This window comes from Agelaius phoeniceus, chromosome 5 (genome assembly GCF_051311805.1).
Source record: "Agelaius phoeniceus isolate bAgePho1 chromosome 5, bAgePho1.hap1, whole genome shotgun sequence".
Lineage (NCBI taxonomy): Eukaryota > Metazoa > Chordata > Aves > Passeriformes > Icteridae > Agelaius > Agelaius phoeniceus.
The window spans coordinates 30170062-30192467 of NC_135269.1; the positions used below are offsets into that span (position 1 = coordinate 30170062).

Consider the following 22406-nt stretch of genomic DNA (forward strand, 5'->3'; position numbering starts at 1 on the left):
ACCCCAGAGCCCAGGCAACCTTGGCTGTTGGAGATGCAGGGAAGATGTTCAGCATCTATTCCTGCGTGGTGTTTTGGGGAAGGCTGCCCCTGTCCCTGCTCCAGGGGTGGGTAGGCTCAATGCTGCTCTGCCAGGCCTTTGCCCTGCCCAGGACACTTCCCAGGATCTCTGGTACTCAAGATGCAGGGAGAATGAGGCCCCAAAAAAGTTGAATCATGAACTTGAACTTTGCTGATGGGTGAACGCTGGGATATATGAGATTACTACAGCTGGGGTTCAAAAAGCACATAGTGAAAAACAGCAGAGCTGGTAGCCAGGACATTTGGCTGAGGGGGTCCAGTTACTGCATAATTTCTCACAATAATCATCTGAATTTTTAACTAAAGTTTGGTTAAGCTTGCATCTCGCTGTTAGACTAAGTCCCGTATTTAGTGAAGACCACATAAACCTTCTTCAAAGAAAAAACTTTTCATGACAAGATTGTCACTCACAACATTGATTACTTTGTTTACCCACTCTGAAAAAAATGGTCTGAAAACCACCTACAGCAAACAACTCAACCAAACAGAAACACAGAAAATATAAAAGCAACAATGAAAAAAAATGAACACTCCTCAGGAAACAAAGTTAAATCATCTCTTGAACAGTATTTTAATTGAAAAAGAAAAGGACAGGCCTTTTCTAAGGTCAAGAAAAGTTTTAACATCTCTTCTGAATAATTTTTTATTTTTGAAGGGGCTAAGATATTATTACCTGGGGAACAGTAAGCATTACATTAATAAAAAGATAGCTCTTGGATGTAAATCAGAAAGAGAGAGGACAAAAAATATTGAGTGTTGAAGGCTGTGATTATTTTTGGAACTTCAGATGATATTTGCCATCAACTTGAGAAGTGAGCAAGCAACCAGAACATTTTTTCTGTGCATGAAATGTGCCCAAAAAGGTTCCCTTAATTGCCATGGAAATCCAGCAGCAAAACCAGCCACATGGTAGCACTGAAACAAATGGAGAATAAGGCATATAATTATCTTGAATAAATATTTTTGGGTTGGACTTTTTGGGCTATGGCTGTTTATTTTTTTTGGTGGAGAAGGATAGGGGAGGACAACACATCAGCAAGGATTAGCCTGTATACCCCATAATTTAAGTTAAAGATTCTACTTTTGGAGCAAGGCTAACATGCTTAAGCTAAAACCTCCAAAATCTCACTTGAGTGCCCTATGCAGAGCATTTTAACTGTTGAACTCTTGAAACTCTTGAACCCTCAACAATTTTAACTCTAAAAATTTTTCCTGCTGAACATGAAATCCAAGCTAACAAGTTCCCAGAAAGAGATTGGTTTTGAAGAACAAGATTTCTAGTAAAGTTCAAGTTTTAAGAGTAATTCTTAGAGAACTTTCACCCTAGCTCAGCTGGAAAGAAGTCACAATAAACAGTGTTGGCATTTTCTGGAAGAGCCAATGACTCTTGTGCTAGCGAAGTCACAATAAACAGTGTTGGCATTTTTTGGAAGAGCCAATGACTCTCATGCTGGCAAAGACTGAGCAACTGGGGGAGAGCAGAAGAGAGCTCTCCCTTCCCTCACCTGGTACTGCCTCGTTGCAGCTGTGGCTGCTTCCCATGCAGCACCAGACTCTGCTCATACACCTTGCTGTGCTTCCTCACACCTCACTGGGTGCTGAGTCCAGCATGTCCTGCATGACTACACCTAAGACCAAATGCAGCCCCCACTGCAGGGCTGTATACATGGAGTGTACATGCTGCTCACTCTGCACAGGCAATGATGAAAAACCTGGCGTTTCCTTTTTTTCCCCTATTTAAGATTGACGTTTTTCAGTCAGGCTCTCTTTATAACTGTCTGTGAATTTCTGAAAATCCTTTCCCTGAAATTCTTATTTGTCCATTTCCTATTTTTATGCTCCTTTCCTCCTCTGTATGAATGTAATCCTATTTGTTTGCTGAGCTGCTTGAACAGAGCACTGTCTGCTGGTAGCCTCAATGGTACTTCACTATATCTTCAGTGTCATGGCTGAGAATTTGGTCACCACAGAGCACAGTTCAGAGCTGATGCCAGTCACTAGTGATCACAGACCCCTTGATCTATTTGTCATTGCTGTGAATTGCAGTTTACAACACACTGTTTCTTTTGTGAGGAAATACAGCAACAGTGAATAAAGGAGAAGCAGGTGGTCCTCTCTGGTGTTCCTCATTGTTTCCAGTTACCTTCCTAGAAACCCAAATGCGTGTTTTTATCAGTGCAATTTCAGTCATGATTTTGGTTCCTAGGGAGTAGCTCTCAGCATGGGAAATGGGGAACATTGTGTTCCACTCTTGGCTCCACAGTGGGCTCTGGATCAAACACAAGGAATTCCTAAAAACACCCCTTCCCACTTTTGGGAAGTTCTTTGGATCTCCAGTTGAAAACTGCCACCAAAGAACTAGGTGTTACTAATTAATACTTTCTACAGGTGGATATTTTCAAAATGTTATTTCAATTTTGCCTGCCCTCCCCCAAAAGTACCCAGAGAGGGGGCAGAAAAGGGAGTGAGAACAAAAGAGAAAGCAATCTGCTGTAGCACAAAGGTTGATCTGAAATGAACAAAAGCTGCTGCCCCTCAGTGAGCATTCTTGGTTTAGTGGTGCCAAATCCATTCCTCATGCAAAGCCGTTGCCTAGGGATGTTGTTAGGTGCTGTGGACACAGTATCTCTGCCAATCCTGAAGACTTTATTATTTATATAATTGTACCATTTGTTGCAATAGGCTGGAGAAGAATAATTAAAAGGAAACAATTTCCAAGTGACCTATTTATAACAACCTTAAGCTGAAGAAGATGCGGGGCCCAATGGTTCCTCCTTTAAATATGCATTGTTTCAGAGTGGACTGTAATCTCTATTTCCTTGATTGATAGGGCCATAATGCCTGGGAAAGAGGGGGATGGATGAGCCAATCAGAAATAAATACCCAAGAAAAGGTCAAAATGGTGGAGCACTTCACTATATTTCTTGAAAGATGTTGGGTATTAAATGTCATATGCAATCTTTGTCATGAAAATGAAGTAACAAGCCACTAGTGTGACCCTTTCATTTGAATGATAGTCTTGTCACTTTTTCTAATGCTCTTTTGCCAGAATTTAAATTGAGGGACAACACTGTCTGTCTTGTCAGGTATTTAAATAATACAATATATTCAGGAAACAGAGAGAAAATGAGAAAAGGGGGAAACAAAAAGAATTCCCTGTTAGATACTTGCTTTTCAAACTTCACCTTCTAAAACATATTTAATACAGGTATAAAATGGATATTAAGGGTTCAATACACACTGGTTGCAGTATTGTTTTATTAAGATGCTTTTTCCTTTGGCTTTTGATTGCCCTCAGTCCACCTAGAGGTAGAAACAGCTTTATGGAGTTTGTCTCAGTATGAGCAGACAGTTTAATTAGTGAGACAAAAGAAACACCTACTGAAAGGAAATAAATTTGATGTTTTTTTTTCTAGAAACATTGCTTCCCAGTTAAGACATAGAGCTTTTAAAATGCTTAACACTATATTTTAACATGTATTTCTATATCACTATAGTACTGCTTCAGTCTTTCAATCAATAAATCTTAAACTTTCTATAGAAGATTCAGCTTGGTCATCAGTTCTATGCCCAGTGCCTCTCTCTTCTGGCAGCCCTTTACACAGCCATGTCCCCCTTGATCTTCATCAGCTGTACCCCTGCTTTTAAAATTTCCCAGCATAAAAAATTTTCTGGTCATTGAAGGGCATGTCTGGAGAAGGATATTAGGAAATTGCTACTCTGCTCTTACCCTTTTCTTACAAACATTCTGCTGTCTTTTCAGTGACTGCACTTACTGGCAGAGCTGCTAAGGAAAATAATTTGAAAATCTTCTGCTGGAAATATTTGGCAGACTTGCCAAAGCTCCAATGAAACTTGATTTATTTATGCACATAAGAAAACCAGGAAGCACAGGATGGATGCAAGTGGAAGCTCATGCCTTGAAATAAATTACTCAGCTTGGGTTATCTACTGGAGCATCATGTTTCTACCTCATCCTTCCCACAAACAATTAACTGTTACTTGGGATGGAATTATTAAACAAATAAAATAGCTTTACAAGTTTAACCCATGATGTGCTTGCTATTTCTGCATCCTTGCAGTGTGGTTAGTGTTGGGCACTGTTTAACTTATGTAGAAATGGGGAAAAAGTCTTTTAGTTGAGCAGAATTACAGAAAATTGACATCAGGACATAAAGAATTTGACTGTACTGGCAGATAACCCACTGCAGCACTGGCTTGGTGCCATCAGAGACAAGGTCACACTCTGCAGAGCAGGAAGGCACAGATACTCCCTGCAGTCCTGTTCCTAACACTGTAGACTGGGGATTGGTTGTATACTTTGAAATTTCCTTTCTTGCCTCATGATTCCCCTTTCTTTTGCCCAAAAACGCAAGCAGGGAAGGATGGGATTTCACACCTTGGCATTTATCTCAGTGTGGAGTAAGGGAGTGGCCAGGATGCCTACCAGAGCTGAGAGCTGTCACCTGGGAAGCTCTCCTAGCCCCTTCCTAAGGACGTATTGCAGACATATCTACACTTAGCAAATACTATATTGCATGTGTGGCAAATACTCTAGGCTGGGATTATGGATTGTTCATTCCCTTTTTTCCCAACCCTTGGTTTTTCCAGTGCTTGTCAAAACAAAGAGATCTAACTTGACCCCTAACATGCAAAGTATAAAAGTCAGACTCAAACAAGAGCAGAAAGACAAAGTAAGCTCTGTCTAGAGCAAGCTATATATGCCACTATGTAGGAAAGATAATGAGAAATTAAAGGCCTAAATTGTGAATAATGAAAAGCTAACTTGTTCCACATACTGCATATTTATAGATTTTTAGAAGACTGGAAGTGACTAAATGGAAAATTTCATGCAATATGCACCACCTCCTGCCCAGTTTTACTCCACTGAGCTTTACTTTTTTCACCCCTTTCCTGTGAGAAGAGCTCATGAACCTTTACCTCCTTCCCTGGCCTGCTCAAAGTTCTTAGATAATACAAGACTTTACCAACCCTACCTACAAGACCACCTGCACTGCCTCTCACTTTCCTTCTTTCTTTCTCCTTGTCTCATGTTTAATGGAAAGATTGATTAGCAGTCTAGGAATGCATCTTTTGTCTGTCTAGATAAAGCATTATCCCAAATAGCTCAGCATTGCTACATATTTGCTGGATGCACAGATGTCAGACCAGACTATGTGCTGGACTTGTGCTTCCACATCAATGAGCTTGGACCTACAACTCAACAGGAAAGGAATAAATCACATTTTCTCCCTTTACAGGTATTTTCTTACCTTGACTGTTTTATGCACATTTTAAAGTGTTGCAGTAACAACATCTCAGTTATTCTGCCCCTCCAACAAGGACAACCAATAACATCTTTCATATAATCTTAAAGACTACCAAAAAGGGCTTTTGCATATAAAAAAATCTCTGAAAGTAATGAGAAAGGATTAAGAGGTGATATCAAAATGTGACCTCTAAAATCTTTAATTTTTTTGGTTTTTCTTCTCTACTTTAAAAGAAATTTTATTATTTCTTTCAGTGACTGTTGCTGTGAAGATGACCAGGTTGAGATGTCTGTTCACACATCTAGAGCTTATTTTAACTTTAGTCTTGTACAACACTGTCAGCTTCCTTGGCCAACTGGAGCACATTTATTGTTTTTATTCTTTCAAGCTCATGTTGCCAGAGTAAGTCCAAAAACAGTCTTATCAGACAGGATTTTTTCCTTCATAGAGCACAGGGGAAACCAGTTCTGCTTTCTACACACCTTCTCCATTCCTTCATCTCCACCAGCAGCCATGGAGACCTGCCAAGTGCAGACTGAAAGGGAATCTTTCACCCAGTAGCTCAACAGAGAAGATCACAACCATCAGCCAGCTGAGTGTAAAACTCTCACAGAGCAATAGCCACAGCCTCCATTTTCAGGACGCAAAGCAGCAATGAAAGGAAGTTCACCAAAATCACCCAATTCTGCTCAGATTGATGCCATCCATTTGCTTCCCTTTCAGGCAACTGCAGAGGGAGGGTGCTGAACTCCAAGTGGCAGTTGTTTCATTGGAGTGCAGAAGTCTCAAATTCCACCCATGACTTTCTTATTGCTAAACATTCTTTATGACAGCAAAAGTATTTGTTTAATGGGAACCAGATTTGGGTCATAAACCTTAAGCCTATCAAGCTTTATGTCAGTTAATGTTTACCTTATTGTGTTTCTTTTTAAACTCTCTCTCTCTCTGGTAAAAAAGACATTGCTGTAAAGGGAAGGCAGGGAAGCAAATAAAGCAAAGGAAATCAGGAAATACTATGAACTGCATGTGACTTGCAGCTGCAGGGTTCCTCACAATAAAGAACCCTGCCTCAACAGAGTGGCTTATGTGCTTTAACAAATATCAGCTGTTTGTTTGGGGTGTAATGAACAAACTAGAGCCAGAGTGACAACTGCTTCAAGTAATTATGAAGACAGCTTGCAAACTATGGCCCCACTTGTTTCGGATTTTAAATGACGACAGTCGGGCTGCTGCTGCTGCCGCCAGCTTTATTTCTGAGCACTTTTATTTCCATATTTCAAAGGTCAGTGTGTGGTGGTGATAGCAGCCAAAGAAAGCCTGTGTGAATGGGGTGTGTGTGCCTATGTCTGTGAGAAAGGAAAAAAAGAAAGAAAAGCATTTTTCAGCATTACCAGTAACTGCTATATTACTAGTAAACTCTTAATGAAACATTTATAATATGTTAAAGCCCAGGAGCCCAGAAGAATTTGGAATTTCTTTGCTGCTGGCATCTTATGTGCAGTGAGGGGCACTCTGCCCTGAGTAGTTTACAGTGCTAATGGTAGAGATGGCAGAACAGGGGTGCTAGGGAAACTCAGTATTGTTCTACCACAGAGAGCCACAGAAACATAAATCATTTATCTGGGCACATCCATGGTTTTACACACAGGTAGAACCTTAATTAATTTGAAAGCCCCTGAATCTCAGGCCACTACTTGGACTTCATCTTTTGCTTCCTCTGATATCTATCATATCTGTATTACAATGCTGTTAATTTACATTTATAATGACACTAAGGCTCTTTGGTATAGAATGATAAATATATATAATAACATAGAAATAATATATAATATATATTATATATAATACATAAATAGATAAATATACACTGTATATTGATATATATATTATATATATTCTACTAGTATAGTATAATATAATAAAAGAACAAGCTCTTGTGCTGAAGAGATTATTACCTCTGTTGACCAAGGAATGGTAGAACTTCTACAGGACTTTTTGAGAAATTTTACTGATGTATTAGTCTGATTCTGCAAAGCAATCTAATTTTTATTTTGCATTCTTTATTTTTAAAAAGAAACCTACTGAATATCTAATGAGATAAATATGAAACAGTGCAGAAATGGAGGTGAAGGAAAAACGACACAGTTGAAAGGAATGGGTTCTATGATGAGACCTGAACAGAAGGAGCAGACTTGGCCACAGAACTGAGGTCTCATTTCAAGCACACCTTTGTCAGCACGGGGTTTGTGGAAGAATGGTCTGAAGGGTGTATGAAAGGAATGGGCAAGTTAGGGGTTTCAGCATGGAAATGTCAGTAGGTAACATAAATGCTATGGTGGCTTGAAAGCAATAATTCTGTATGTGATGCCACAGGAATTAAGCCATTGCGTTGATTTCCAAGGAAAAGATTGTGGATTATGTGAGTCACCTGGGTAGACTGGAAACAGAAGCCAGGCAGGGTCAGGGCAGCATCTTGGCTGCACTAACAAGGAAGGCAGGTCAGGAAGTATGAAATTGCTACTGAAATAGGACAAGGGTTATGAAAACATGGAGCACAGTGTGACAAAAGTATGGAGGCATTTTTGAGATGACATGAATGTGAAAGGGATAGCAATTGTCCTGTTTTTTGGGAAATAGTACAGCTGACAGCCCAATGGTTGGAAGACTTGGATACAGGGGAGTCTAGAGATCATTTTAGATGCTTGTGTACTTGACCTGAGATCATAGTGATGGGGTAAGAAGGAAAACATATAATGCATCATATCCTCCCATCAAGATGACAACCCTTTGCAAAACAAGGTTTTTTCCAAAATTACAGGAAATTAGGAATTTCTTCAATCAAATCCATATGTAAATGAAAAACAATTGATGAAGAGCAATAGGCTGCAGCCAGTTCCTTCAGTGAACTCTGAAGTGTATATTAACCAGACAGCATTTCTTCTAATACAGTTTAAGTTTGGTAGCTGCCTAATCTTGTTTTTTTTCCTGTTTTTGAAAAAACAGCAATTTCACTTATTTTTAAGCCCACTCCCAGGCATCCCCTTGATTCAGAAACACTTTTAAACACTTATCTTACTATAAACATCTACATTTCTCCAATACCCACTATCAATGAGGCTCCATATATGGTGTTTTTACTAATTTAAATTTTGATCCATCATCTGTTTAAGTTATGATTTCATGGGTTCATGGAAAGAAACTGTTAAATTTTTAGAGGTTGCCTTGTCTTGGTGCTCCTGCCTTTTTGTGGGGAATTGTCTCTTCCATAACAGATTTGACCAGTTCTAATGTGATGTATCCTTGCAGACAAAGCCCACATTAGGCTACATGTGCCTGAAGAACAGAGCATCAAGAGAAAAACAGCTGAGGAAGGAAATAGAAGTGCTGAATTATCTGAAAGTATGCATTTCTAATGTATAAAACCTTTAGTCTGAAAAGCTCAGAAAATATCTTACTGACTTTGTTTTCTGTAAAAGATAATTTGTGGAATCTACTTGTGATATGTGAGTAGTGAACTACGGATAAGAAAAATTTGAATCCCTTTTATGACGATGCTTTTCTTGGTTTCTTTCATAATAATAGCTCTGTCTTGAAGCCTCACTTGGCAGATCTCCCAGCCTGTCTTTTTGTAGGGGGGCTCCATTAAATTGAGCAGAGAGTGGCGTGTGCCACTCTGAAATAGCCAAGTAGATCTCTAAATTTCTTTTAGAGCTGAGTGCATTTAGTTTCTGAGGTTTTTTTCCTGATAGTCTTAAAGCACAGGCTCACCCAGAGGCAGCTCAATCTCAGGTGTTGCAGTGCTGCTGAAGTGAGGGAGGCAGGGAGCTGTTGCTCTGGCTCTCATAGGTTTCTTTCCCATTTAAGTCCCTGGATATTTTTGCTTCTTAGCAAACAAGCTGATGCAATGTCATAGCTTCCCTCTTCTACTGCATAGCTGTATGTGTGTAGAAACTGGATTGTTAAATGCAGATATGCATTTAAAGTACCAGTAAATCCCAAAATAGCATGAATAAAGCCTTGAAAAGTAATCTGCCTTTTTTGTTGCTGTTAATGAGGAATTAGGTTTGTTCTTAGGAACATTTCCAGAGGTTACAGTTATAAATGGTAATAAAAATGCAATATCACTAAGGAAGTACCTGGTAGATTGTGGAGATAAATGTGATTAGTGTGTTTCAGAACAGATTGAGAAGGAGACTTAGCAACACTTCAGTGGAACACAGTAGCATTTAATAATTGGCTTATTTTCTTTTTTTGTTTCATAGAACTGTGCTTTTTACTTAGAAGTTTGATTGTTTGCTATTTCCTTCAAGTTCAGACACCATAAAAAGGCAGATAATTGGTTATCAAAGCCACTCAGTGGCTAAATGATTGTGATGTGACTAAAACACACATTTTGACTGGCACATTTGTTGAGGTGAGCAATGCTAATCTGGCCTCTTGCACCATATCTATGACTCTACAGCTGACACTTTCTGAAAGACATTACCTTCTGAAATCTGAGTTGATCAGATATGTTGACTAACATGTTTGATTCAGTGGCAAATAACCCAAAATATGTTTGAATACAGGCAACTGCTGGGGCTCAGGTCCAAATAAACTATTGAAAAAAACAGGTCATGGATTTCAGGGGTGTCTTATAAAGTAGGCTAGTGATAAAAATGTTATTATGGTTTTTTTCTCTGAAGAGAGGAGAAAAATATCCTTATCCATTGATTTACCTCATCTAGGATTGTGTGGGCCAGGATAAGGGAAACATAAACTTTGTCTCCACCATGTTAGACTTCTGCATGAGCAGCACCTTCCAGGCTGTTTGTGAGCAGAGTGGTGCCAGTGCAGAGCAGCTTGTAGGGAGGTTGTTAGTATAGAAACATATTGAGTATGCTGGGAGATTGCCATTTTCTCCCTCAGGTATCTCTACTTTTGTTATTCTTTTACAGGAAACTTAGGCTTTGATGGCAAGAAGCACAATGAAAAAGAAATGTTTTTCTCTTGTCCATTACCTTCCTTTTTGTTGAACATGAGAATGCACCCATTTATTTCTATGAGAGGTTAACTCAGGAGTGGCAAGATAGTTTTTCACTTTCATCTGCTTTGTCATATCCAATTCCTGCTTCATGATGGAGTGAATGGAATGATTTAGTACTTTTTAATACCAGTTTAAAAGAAAGGAATATAGACAATTTCAGCATGACAAGTACATTTAAACAGTGCTTGCTATAGCTGTCATTTTTGCAGCATTTCTAGTTTTAATTATATTATCATCCATTTCCCTTATTATCAAATACATTTATCATCAATATTAGCAACAGAAAATGGGAAAACAAAATAAAAAACCCAACCCAAACCAAGAAAGTACAAACCACTGCAGATCAAGCAGAAAATACTGATACATTAAGTTAATAAGGTATTCCCCAAAGTTCTTCTTCTAAGATCCCAGTCTTGAAGCACTTAGGACCTTCAATCATAAGAAGTATCACACATTTCTTTAACTCAAGGTTCTTAGTGTATTTTGCTTAGCACAGGCCTTACACTTGCAAAAAGAGGAGGGAGAGGACTCCTCAGACAAAATCTTTCTCACTTTCACATCTGCTGTATAAGGTAATACCACTCTGCAAATAGACTTTCGAAATTTTTCTGGGAAGATTTATCCTTTTGTTCTGCAAATTTAATGTATTGGTGGAACAGTACGATGTCAAGTTTTACTGTGTGAAGAGAGGGGCTAGGAGATCCTTCCTTAGAAAATTATTTTGAAATTCCTGACATGTGGTGAAATCAGAAAAAATCCAAAATATTTATCCAGAAACACTTTTAAATCTTTTTATTAAACTTCATGTCACTTAGTTCCTTACTAACAATGTGACAAGTCCTTTTCCACTGCAGGTACAGTAGCAGTATATTCAGAGGGGAGCAATACCATGAAACAGAAATCACACCCTTCACTGTTCTGTTTAATATTTTCATAATATTTCTCAAAGCATCAACTAAATTTCAGATCAAAATGACAAGCTCATAGGACAAAATATGGTCATTTTTTATGATCCAGGACAAAACAGTTTCCCTTATCTTGGTAGCCACAGTGGTTCAGCCTTGTCTTCCCTGACCAATAAGTGTATAAGGGACATTTATGGGCTGTACATGTACATCCTTTCAGATTATTGTGGTTAGAAAAACCTAATGTGATCATTTCTCTCATCCTCTGCACTTGCCAATAATTTATTACTTATATTAATGTTTCTTTTCAAATGCTATGTTGATGTTTTTGAGTTAAATAATTGGGGAAATTGAAGCTGGGAATACTATAAAATATTAAAGTTCTTTTCATGTGGATTGAAGGCAAATTTGGAGCCTGATGTCTACAGACATGCAATGGAGGTAATTATATCTTTAATCTTTTATATTAAAACCTAGCAATAAACCAAGAAAAGATGAAATTGATCTGGAAGAACTTGATGTGGACAAAGCAAGATATCCAGATAACCAGAAATATTATGTATAATTAAGAAAATTGCTAATGATCACTTTAATCAATGACATTAGAGATGGAAAGGCTGTTAGGTCAAGTATTTCATCCAAGGCCTCTGACAGTGTTCCTTATCACTGAGAGAACAGTTTTTAATTTCATGCCTGATTTTGGCTCATCCTTCATTTGTAGCTAACCAAGAAAAACTGTCTGAATTTCACAGATCTGGTTCTATTTTTTTCCATAAAGCTTGAGACGAAATGAAGAAGGCATTTGCAGGAATGTAGGGTTAAAAATATGAAGGATTTACATTAGAAAACACTTCTATAACTCACTCTAATCTGTTGTGGCTTTGCCTGGAACAGCTTTGCATTTATTCTCTGCCTTAACAGCATCTTGCATCTTTGGCTGACTACAAGGATTTGGGAGGTAGAGCTGTGGACAGCTGAGGTTCTCACTGAAATAAGATTGTACTGTGTTGTGACTTGGGCACTTTCCAGCAGGTAGCTACCAGCTCCCTAAAACATCCCTCTGAGCCTTCAGAAAAACAAATAGCAACACTAAGGTTTGGGCATCTGACCCATGTTTCCAGATTCTTGTAACAAGGCAGAAGAAGCAGTGAAAGCACTTAATTGGTTCTACCTCAACTGATAAATGATCTTGGAAGTGATGGATTTTGGGCAGTGAAGGTTAGCACTCCAGTGTATGTTTCTGTATCCTGGTAAACTGAGATTCATCACATTAAATATAAGTAGGTCCACTGCCTTACGAAAGCAGCAGGTCCATATTCCTCTCTAAATTAGTTCTGGAGTCAGTCTTTTCATCAAGAAAGACTGGATAGGGAGGGGAGGACTGTATGGAAAGTGGTAGAGAAAAGTGCCTGTCTGTGCATCACAAAAATCAGCTGTAGATCTGTATCAGCTGAGGGAGCTGGGGTTGTTTAGCCTGGAGGAAAGGAAGTTGAGGGGAGACCTCTACAATTACCTGAAAGGAGATTGTAGACAGGTGGAGGTCCACCTCTTCTCCCCAGGAACAAGTGACAGGACAAGAGGAAATGGCCTCAAATGGTCTGGGGAGATTTTTAGGTTGGATATTGAGATATTCTTCACCAAAAGAGTTCCCAAGCCCTAGAGCAGGCTGCTCAGGGAAATGGTCATCACCTCTGGAGGTCTTCAAGAAAGTGTTGATGTGACACTTGGGGACATGGCTTAGTGGTGAACATGGTGCTGCTGGGGTTAGAGCTGGACTCAATGATCTTAGAGCTCTTTTGCAACCTAAATGATTCAATGATTATATTTATAACCTGAAATATGGAACAAGTTCTTGAATCCTCCTCTCTGTTCACACCTTGGTCTTAAAACAATAGTATTGATGTAGCATAGAGTAGGTATAAGAAAACTGGGTAATAGGAATAGAATTTAACTGTTTCATGCTTTGGGTGTAAAGAAATTTAAAAAAAATTAAGTACATACTCCAAATACTGCACTTACAGAGAAAGATGCTCTTTGAACTTTGAAAGACCAGAATGTTTCCTTGTGAATACCAGACATGCTACCCTCAGAAAACAGATTTATGCCTAGGCTAGATAAAACTGAGAACCACTAATCTGAAGTATGTACAAAGAATAGGTGTGGGGAAAGGGGGAAAATTTCAGGGGCAAAGAGCTGAATAAGCATTTTATTCAGGGTGAAAAAAGATTTTGCACATGAACACAGAAAAAAAACTATACTGAATAGTAGTAGTTGCTTTTCCTGTCTAGTGTGACTATTCTTCCTACAGCCATAGATCAAAATCTAGGCAGGATTAGCTTTGCCCTTCATCCTTAGTTTTCATCTCTATGGGAATAGATTGGTATTTAGCTGCCCATGCTACAGGAGGAAAGACTCAGTGTGTGCCATTCCTCTGATCAAGAGCATTTGCTTGCTGAGTGCACATCTATGATTGACTAAGGGTTTCTTTTTTCATGTTTGAAAAGCCTTCTTCAGTATTATAACTAAATTATGAAGCTGTAGAGTTTTGTTGTATCCCTTACATAATTTAATTAATGCTTTTTACATCTCCCTATAGAACACTCTCTCTCTCTTTCTCTCTCTCCTCCCTCTATCTATCTATCTATCTATCTATCTATCTATCTATCTATCTATCTATCTATCTACACAAACCCAGGCTTTTTCATGGATGGAGTCCAAGTATTAAATGATGAGAAGACCCAACAAATTAGATCAATTAAGACAACTTAGCTCTAGATTTTTACACAGTACTTATCGATCCTGCTTCATCGGACATACGTGCTAAGGTCATTTTCCACTTGCATTAATATAAAATTAGATGAGTAAATCAGTGATACATATGTTGTTTAGATTAGTTACCACTTAAGACTCTCAACTTGCCAGACATATGGATAAGCAACACAGATTAAGCAGGTCTGAGTTGAATTAAAATCCTATTTCTGTGGTAAATACTGCAGTGCAAACAAGTATAGGGTAAATGTGACTAAGACTGCATTCAGCTTCAAAGTAATATATCAATGTAACCCCAGGACTATTCTGTATGATTCTGTATTAATCTGTTCAAGGCTCATTAGCAAATGACAAAAGAAAACAAAATAAAACAAAAAAATTAAATTAGCCTTCCTTTAATTGTCTCCCTTGGTAGATGTGGAAGAATTTTATAATTTTGCATATTCAAAACACTGATCATCCAATAGCCAGATTTTTTCCTAGCTTTAGGAGGGGTTTGGATGGCAAATTAAAGAACTGCCTTTTTTGAAAAAGGTTTTGAGTTCAGCCTTGAAAAGTCATCTCTTCCTAATAATAGAGCATTGAAGTCATCATGAAACATTGCAATAGGGTTTTTCTTATTATTTGTAGGCTGGAGTAGCAGCACAGGAGAGTCAGCGCGTGTCCTACAAGCTCTTAAATTCAGAAACAGGTGGAACAGTCACAAGGGTGTCTTTGAAGATGCACCTTTATACATTCTTAGGGCGTTATTGATTAGTCAGTAGGGTGGGTGTCTGCACAGAGTACCAACAGCCCTGCTCCTCCGTGCTCAGAGCTAGCTGCTGCCAGGAGCACACTCTGGCACAGGGAACTGCTGGGAGCTGCTGTGCACCTCCTTCATAATGCCCCATCAGTTCTTCCTCTGCTGTCTCGGTGGCTTTCTCAGGCTGGGCTGGCAGAGCAGCTCCTTGGCTTTTGTTCTCATCATTTGTGAGCTGTGCCAGCTCTGGTATTCATATGTTAACTCTTCTGCTGGGATAAACACGTTCACCTCTGCTGACAGCTCTGTGCCAGTGTGTTATTTGATCTGGTACTGGACCCATCTGTGTATCTTTGAGCTGATATTTGTGACTTTCATTGATTTGTAATGTTCTTTTTTAGTTAGGACACTAATTTAAAAAAAAGTTATTATATCTGTTTAATCATGTCATAGTGGTGATACAGAGATGTAATAGTTTGTGTTTTTGAGCTTTTATTTCCTATAGCCAAGAAATGCTTTGCTATTATTCATTTAGACTCCTCTCTAGACACCTGCAACCAAATTCTAGTTGGGAAAACATGAGACAATGAGTTTGGCTTTGTCTTTTTCTCTCTGTTGATCATTAGAAACTCTTGTCACAGCAGTGACTCATCTGGAAGTCTCTGCCCTGGCCTGCAGTAATAGGGGTGAAACAGACCCTGACTGAGGCAAGGAAAGCTTACAACTCACTTGCTGATGCCTTGCCCAGTTGTGCTAATGCCATTAGCTTCACACCCACGTGAACTCTAAACTGCAAATATACAGATCCATTATCCCACATAGCCCTGTGTTATTTCAAGGTGACATTGAGCTACTGCTCTGTGGTTTTAAACCAAAGCCTGGTCAATGGCCATACTTTACTCTGTAGCTTTAGCACAACTCTAAAATTGCAGCTCTGAAAGAGAAATGTATCAGCCAAAGTGCTGAGCACATTCATAGAATAAATCCCTATCAAAGTGTCTATGATTGCAGGGATGTAAATGTACACTTGATTCAAAGATTTTGCTTTTGTGGTGAAAAATCTATCAAATTTACTCTTCATTTCTAAACCCCACCGTTGTAGCTTTTGTTTCACCTGCTTTATAATTATGTGCAACAGAAAGATAAAATACTTATGACTCTTTCCTGCAATGAATAAAGAAAAAGGGCTTCCAAAACTGTGCTGAAAGCATTTCAGTTTCTTTCCCCTGAGACTGGAGTATCATAGCAATCGAGGTTTTCAATTACTTTTAAAGCAAGGTGTTTATAGACCACTATTCCCAAGGCTTTATTTGCTTGCTTTCTTTGCAAGTAAGATGATGGAAATAGCTGAGCTATTCAAAAGTCTGCCACTATCTCTTCTAACGAGCTCTCACCATCAAAAGAACCTCTTTTTCTCTTCTGTTTCTTCTGTCCCCTTGTTTCTCAGGGAGTTTCCTACAGACAGGAGGGTTTGAGAATGACTAAATCATCATTCACATATGGACACGAGTATCACATATGGAATATATACTGAACAAAGCATCTGAAAATTAGAATCAAAAATTTTCATTTGATTTGCTTTGATCTTTGTAAGGGCTCAATATTGTGACCATCATGTTAAATAAAGAAATGCCTTCTCTTTTGTGTTTCTGATTGTAGGAGAAAAAAGGACTTTTGATGGCCAGTAAACATTGGGTTTCACAAAGGTCATTTGACATGGTAGAGATATTTTGATAAAATATACTGTCCTGTAAAGGGAAGAGGTGAAAGCCACTTAAATTAAAAGTCTCAGTTCTAATTTCCATGAAAAGATATAATGCTGTCATACTCTTTTTTAACATAGTTTAGCATGGTGTTTTCAAACACACACGAATTGGTACAGAGCCTAAGAGAAGGATAGTATGATGATGTTTTCCACAATGTATCAGAGGATTATTCCTAATGATGTCAAAGACTCATTAATCCTATTAAACAGAGTTTAAGTAAGCCACACCTGGAATTTGTTGCTGCTCAGTGAGAATAGAATTACATGGGAACAACTGAAGAGGACTACAGGATTGTAGTTTACAGGACTATAAGTGAAAGGAGAGTTGATGTTGGAAATAAAGAAGCCCATTTGGATTCATAGGACAAAGATTGAAGAGGGAAAATAAGGTTCTGTATGACTTTGTGATGGTACTTCAGGCACCAAAGAGGGAGAGGAGTCTTTTAAACTAAAGACAGTGTGTGATCTGGGGAAAAAGGTAGATAAGACCTGGCAACAAATAAAACTGAATGTAGATGGGAAGATGTTTTAGAGACATCACAGGATTAAAGCTCTGGGACAGCTTCTTGACAGGATCATAATTACAAAACTCATAGGTGTTTTAAGGAGTCCAGTGTTTTCACATCTTTGTTTATACAAGTGTGGTTGCTTGCAATAGCTGAAGATCAGTCTCATTAACCCAGAAGGCCTCTTCTGCTGTCAAATGCAAGAAATGGCATTTGAATGACTAATTAGTCTTTTATTTTTGTGTGTGAGGAGGGGAAAAGCTCATATGCAAATGTTATTGTTTTTCTGTTCATTTCTTTTAGATTTGACTTTGATTTTTGAGCATGCAATGATGCGACCTTGATGTTGTCTTAAAATAGTCTCCAAGGAGGATATATATTACACAAAGATATATGTGCTAATTAATGCCACACATAATACATTACAGCTTCTGAGTAGAGAAAAATTCTCAATTCTAAATAAAAGAGTACATTATTAATATATTCTCTGAGTTCTACACTTTTAAATAGGCCCCTGGATTGCTTTTACTTGTGGACAAAGCACCAGTGCATTGGTCTGGGCCCTGATTCACTAGTCTGCTTAAATTACTTTTTATTTTTCTTTTGTTTGTTACCATGGTAACATTCAATAATTTTTCCTTCCCAATTGTTCCATTTCAGAGGAATCTAGAAAACTCCCATGGATGAAAACAAAACAATAGTTGGGGAAAACACAGCTGAAGCTATACAGGGGAAGCTCTAAACAACAGATGATAATTTGTAAGCATGCAGAGCTCAGGTTTTGTTATCAACAGGAAGTGTTTTTCTGTAGCTACCATTTGGTTTCTCTTCCAGTAAATCTGTACCATTTTAACAGAAAGCAATATGTAGTTCAAATATTTATAAGGTAAATGTATAATTAATTCATGAGAGTCTTTTCTTTTTTGAACAGAAATTTTACTATGGTAATGGAAAAATAATGGCAAAAAAGTATTTGCGAAAAATTGTTAGAGAAGATTGATCTGAAATTTCTTTTTCAATTAGGATAACTCTAAATCATTTTTTTTCCTTCTGTATTTTATGTATGTTACAATAAATATAGGTATATTAATTTGTACTGCATGTGCTCTCTGATTTTTCTGCTACCAAGTGGTAGAGCTGAGTTGGGCAATACATTTAGTATTGCCCTGGCATAGGCTGAGAGCAGGAAATGAATGTCTGCTGTCAGGGGGAGAATGGTTCAAAGCCCTGCGAGGTCAGCAGATGATTTCCCATTTACTGCAGTGGGTTTGGTTCATTCTGTTTTTCTCTGATAATTCATTATGATTTCAAGTGAAGTAAAGGAGCTGCAGAATCAGATCCCTGTATATGTGACTATGGGATGGCAGCTGGCAGTGTTTAATATGCTGTGTGCAAGAGGCAGCTGGGTGCTTTTCTTATCAAAATGTGTGATGGAAGGTTGAGGGTGGACATTGGAGAATGAAATATCACCAAGGAGGAGGCAGTTTAGTTCAGTAATAAAGAAGAGAAAATCAGCTCTATAATCAAATCAGAAGCATAAATTGTAAAGTATTTATTTACTATTAATTATGGATTTATTGTAGTTTTACAATAAATTCTGGTTTAGATTTATAATTTCTACAACTATACGTGCAAAATACTGAGTTAAATTACTATATCTGTTGGGGAAAATTACTTCATCTCGTAAAATTCTTTACCTGTTGTAACTATAGGCCTGATTAAAATAACATGTGAGTATGGAGAATAAAATCCCATGTACCTTATTCTTTAAACCTGCAGTATTTGATAGCACTAATAAATATACTATAAAGAATGCTGCTTCAATTTATTTCAGTCTTTTTCAAACTTTAAAAATAATACTATGTTTATGTGCTAGAATCCCCCCCCTTCTATTGCTTAGCCTTGTAAAGAGGTTTTATTTACTTGAAACATACCTTTTGTGCAAAATTTTTTTTTTTTTTTAATAATCCAAATGATTTCTGCTGTTTAAAACAAATCTACTATTAACTAACTCATCCTGGAGAAAAATGGCTTTAATCTCAGAGACTGCATTAAACTTAGAAGGAAACTAAATCAATAAAGGTGAAGGTCATGGAAACAGATGATTAGAGCAAACAACAGGCTGCCTACTGTACAATAGGGTTATAGAATAAACCAAAACAAAAGTCTATCAGAATACATCAAGAATGAACTTTTTTAATAGGTTCCTCTTCTGACTGCCGAATGGTCAGATTTATCTCCTGCAGGATTTTTTTTCCCAGTTTTCTGCTTCCCTTCCCCTCAGCTCCTTTCTCTGTCCTTTTCCTCATGTTTCCTGCTATGTTATAAACTAAATTACCTGTGGAAAGACCAGTGAGCCCTGGTTAACTAATGTGTCAGGTTTTAAATGGCCACAAGCATACCTTGTGCTGACACGTACGTGATGTGAAATCAAAATTACTCTGAAATAGGTGAAAAATGGACCACTTTGTTAACTGTGCAGCTGGATTTTATCTTCCTGAACACATGTAACACAAATTCCCACATGAAATTTTGAGCTGATTTTTTGGAGTGGGATTCAGGGAAGAATTTGGGGGATGGGTCTGTAAGTAGGAGGGGAGAATAGTAGCCACAGTGATTGAGGACCTGGTTTAGCTCCTAGAGCTTAATAACAGCTGGGGTTAATGGTTTGAGGTGATTAGCTGGTTCCAACCAGTCATTAATCTGCAGGAGGTGTCTTTAGTCTTGCTCACTAGTCTTACCAAAGAAATGACACCCTAGCATTTTGCTTGAACTTTGGTCTTTTGTTGTTGACAAATGAGTCCGAAAACAAATGAGATGAAATCAAACCCTACAGCATGATGTCACTTTCTGCTACCCATACCAAGGGTTGTCCTGGAGCTGGGGTGGAGTTCTGACCTGACAGTGCTGGCAAGAATTTGACTCCTAATTCTGCATTTCTGCATCTGTTTTTTTTTACTTTCTTTTCTGCATCAGTGTACTTCCTACCCACTAATTATAAGACCTATTGAAAATTGGGACATTCACTTAACTAAATGTAGATTTGAGTCATATCTTTGTATTTTAAAAGCAGGGATATTTATTTTTAACTAGATTTAGAGTAGTGATGTTACTACCTCTGCCTGCTTGCAGCATATTCCACTTGTAGGCTGGAAACACTGAAGGGAACTTGCAGGAGCTGACAGGAGTTTTAATCTCTGTGCCCTGCACTAGCCTAAGCCAAATGAAAATCTTGACAATCCACTTCAGCAGGGATGACAAGAGCTAGGCTGGAAATTTCTCTGCAGCAGACCCAAAGCTGTTGATAAGAATACACAAAGTTATTAAGCTAAAGCTGAAGAAGGCATCAATCATTTCGAAAGGATACTATTTGATTCTTCCTCAAAGTCCAGTCTGACCTGACACCAGCCTAACAACATTCTTCTATTCTATAGAGCTGCATCACTGTCTCATTCTGCTACATTGTTAATAGGGCCAGTAACAAAAAATAAAAATAACGCCCCCAGCAATGTCAGTGTATATAAGGAGAATGAAGGAGGGGGAAATAGAAGAGGTTAAAGGTTTACAGGTACAGAAAGAAAGTACCTTTCAAATACTATTTAAACTTGCTCCATTATTGAAGGCCTGTTTGTCACATCCACAGAAGCATGTAAAAAGTGACTGGCACCTGCAATTACATTTTGAGATAAAATACATTAAAAAAGCCTAGCAATATCTTTTATCTGAAATATTAAATCTACCTTTCTTCTCTCTTTTATATCACAGTTGCTGAAAGGAAAAGAAAGGAAAACAAGAAAAAGGAAGAGGAAAGAGCAGAGAACTGATCTTATTCATGAATGAAAGAGGAGGCATTCCAAGGAAACCACAGAAGAGAAGAAACTTTGGTGGTAACAATGGATGTTTTGGATAAAGCACAGTAGCTGGCAAGAAATTATCCTGGCTCTAGAACTGAATTCTCCTTGGTGCAAAATATGCTGATCTTTGTCATTGAACATAAAGCTTATATCCTATCAAAAATCAGGATGCAGGAGCTGCTGCATTCTGGGCTCCCACTGCTTCTGGAGTGGCCTACTTATTTAAATGACTGGACTTTGTGCACACACAATAGACTGCTTCCTGGGAGTTGAGAGCTTTGTAAAATTACATTACAAAATCAACAATGACTGTGACAGACCTTGAATTTCTTGTATGGTGGAACAAACAGAATAGCACAATATTGTCTTTCAGGTGCACACTTCAGAGAGATTGACTAAGTGGGCAAACTTCTACATTTAAGTCAAAAGCAGTAAGCCCTGGAAGCAAGTTAAATCACAGAATCACAGAAATCTTGAGTTGGAAGAAATCCATAAGGATCAAGTCCAACCCTTATTCCTTGCAGGACTACCTAAAACTAAATCAGATAGGTATGAGTGTCATACAGGCGTTCTTGAACTCTGATAGCTTGGTGCCAGGTCACTGCTTTAGATCTGGTCTGCCTGCTGTTATAATTAAAGTTTATTGTGTAAATAACAGTTTAGTCCTAATACAAAAGATGTCCCTGTAGACAGTGGATAAAGGAGTGTTTGTACTTGTTCACATCCAGGCACAAGTGACTCAGGCTGACTGGTTTGATGTGGGTCAAGTGGTGCTGTGGATGGGAAGCCTCATCACTCTCTCTCTCTAAGGGTGCAGACCTGTTGTGCCCAGGAGGTGTTTGTTTCTCCATAGCTTCTGTAGCAGAATTTTCTGCACTGGCTGTCCCCTGTGACCACATAGGGAGAGGATATATGACCGCATCAGCCAGGTGGAGAGGAATTTCTGATCTTTTCTGAGCAATAGAATAATGTTCCTGGACTAGTGGTCCGTGTCCCTCTCAGCATGGTGTGGGATGTGAAGTTCTGGTACACCTTGTGCCAGACAGATCTTTGCCCTGCTGTGTTCCCATAGCAATGGCTTCAGCACCTGTGTGCAAGTCCATGTGCCATTTCTGGGCTGTGCCTCGTGTCCAGAGGTTTCCGTGTCCTCGCTATGATTCTGTGCTGAAGGCAGAGGAGGAATTGCATGTGCATAAGCTGCTACATGCCAAAAGTTAATTGCCAAATAAAAAGATGTTGGCAGCATGGGAAATGGGGTGCAAAAAGCTGTGGTTTACCCAAGACACACATGCATTTTCCTGGTGATCTGTAGTCTTGCCTGGCCATGAGTTTTTTGAAGGAATGGCTACTGAACATGGAAATTTTGGCCATCGGAACAGCTGAAGGTAGCCTGAATCTCTCCAGAGTAGTGAGCAGAACAGCAGTGCTTCCTGAGTCTCTTCAAGCACATGAGGAAGGAGGAGGTTAGAATGAGATTGAGGATAATTGTGCT

The 22406-nt window shown here is 38.5% G+C and overlaps 1 long non-coding RNA gene across 1 annotated transcript in view; it reads left to right on the top strand.

Annotated features, from left to right (window-relative positions):
• Positions 1-22205, top strand: part of LOC143694131 (uncharacterized) — a 150387-nt gene extending 128182 nt beyond the window's left edge. Inside the window, exon 3 of the long non-coding RNA XR_013182369.1 lies at positions 20826-22205. This is a non-coding gene — a long non-coding RNA (uncharacterized LOC143694131). The remainder of the gene's footprint in view (positions 1-20825) is intronic.
• Positions 22206-22406: the final 201 nt, after the last annotated feature.